Genomic DNA, 441 nt, shown 5'->3' on the forward strand with positions numbered 1-441 from the left:
TATGTATATAATATCTTGTAGCAGGAAAAATGTAATGTGTTGTGTTAAAAAAGGGATTTATGGGTCACTGGGTGCTCATACTTGTGTTTGGGTCAGAATTTGGCCCCACAACCTCAGTACAAGGTCAAACGTGCCCCTTGTTCTGTCTGTGGTTAATGAGATATGAAGACTCACTGCATGAAGAGGCACAACAGAGGAATCGATCAATTACAAAGCCAGTAGGTTACAGGGATTCACGTGCTCTAACAATTGATAACTAGCTTGTGAGATTACTGTGATGACCCAGCTCAAACAATAAACACGTGATGTGACCAAACTCTTATCCCTGCTAGTTATCTGAACCATTCACCCAATCACATAACTGACACTTTGATTTGATGTTAAATTTTTTTATTAGTTTTTAACATACACTTTGGAAATATGGAATTTAAAACCCTTAAT

This window comes from Sinocyclocheilus anshuiensis, unplaced genomic scaffold, assembly GCF_001515605.1.
Source record: "Sinocyclocheilus anshuiensis isolate Anshui unplaced genomic scaffold, SAMN03320099.WGS_v1.1 scaffold1885, whole genome shotgun sequence".
In the NCBI taxonomy this organism is placed as follows: Eukaryota; Metazoa; Chordata; class Actinopteri; order Cypriniformes; family Cyprinidae; genus Sinocyclocheilus; species Sinocyclocheilus anshuiensis.